This window comes from Rhincodon typus, chromosome 16, assembly GCF_021869965.1.
Source record: "Rhincodon typus isolate 14 chromosome 16, sRhiTyp1.1, whole genome shotgun sequence".
In the NCBI taxonomy this organism is placed as follows: domain Eukaryota; kingdom Metazoa; phylum Chordata; class Chondrichthyes; order Orectolobiformes; family Rhincodontidae; genus Rhincodon; species Rhincodon typus.
This window is the reverse complement of record NC_063347.1, coordinates 14,746,084-14,746,529: the sequence shown is the minus strand read 5'-3', so window position 1 is coordinate 14,746,529 and position 446 is coordinate 14,746,084. Positions and strand designations below refer to the sequence as shown.

The 446-nt window shown below is 41.9% G+C and overlaps 1 protein-coding gene across 13 annotated transcripts in view; it reads left to right on the top strand.

Moving 5' to 3' along the window:
- Nucleotides 1–446, top strand: part of mtmr14 (myotubularin related protein 14) — an 87,753-nt gene that overhangs the window by 31,822 nt on the left and 55,485 nt on the right. The window lies entirely within an intron of this gene.

Genomic DNA, 446 nt, shown 5'->3' with positions numbered 1-446 from the left:
CTGCTCCTATGATGCTGCTTGGCCTGCTGTGTTCATCCAGCTCTACATCAATTAAGCACCATTTAGTACACATTTACTACTCTAGACTTCAGAAAATATATTTCTCCTCAAGCTTTAAAAAAAACACTAATGCCACAGTTATATATCGTTTTCACTCTCCAAAGAGCTAGTATGAGAACTAATCCGCCATCTCTCCCAGTTTCCTTGGGTTCATTTCTCACCGTGTCGCCAGCACATTGTCCTAGCTGCTGTTCCAGATCTCTAACTTTCTGTGAAACTTTGCTCTCTGTCTTTCTGTTTCTGTCCAAAATTACAGAGTCAGCAAGTCTACTCACTGTTAGACAAGGCTGCTCTTGCTTTTCTTCCAACTGTAAATATTTTTGTGTTTTTGTCTTATGAATGGTGGCACAGTGGTTAACACTGCTGCCTCACAGCACCAGGGACCC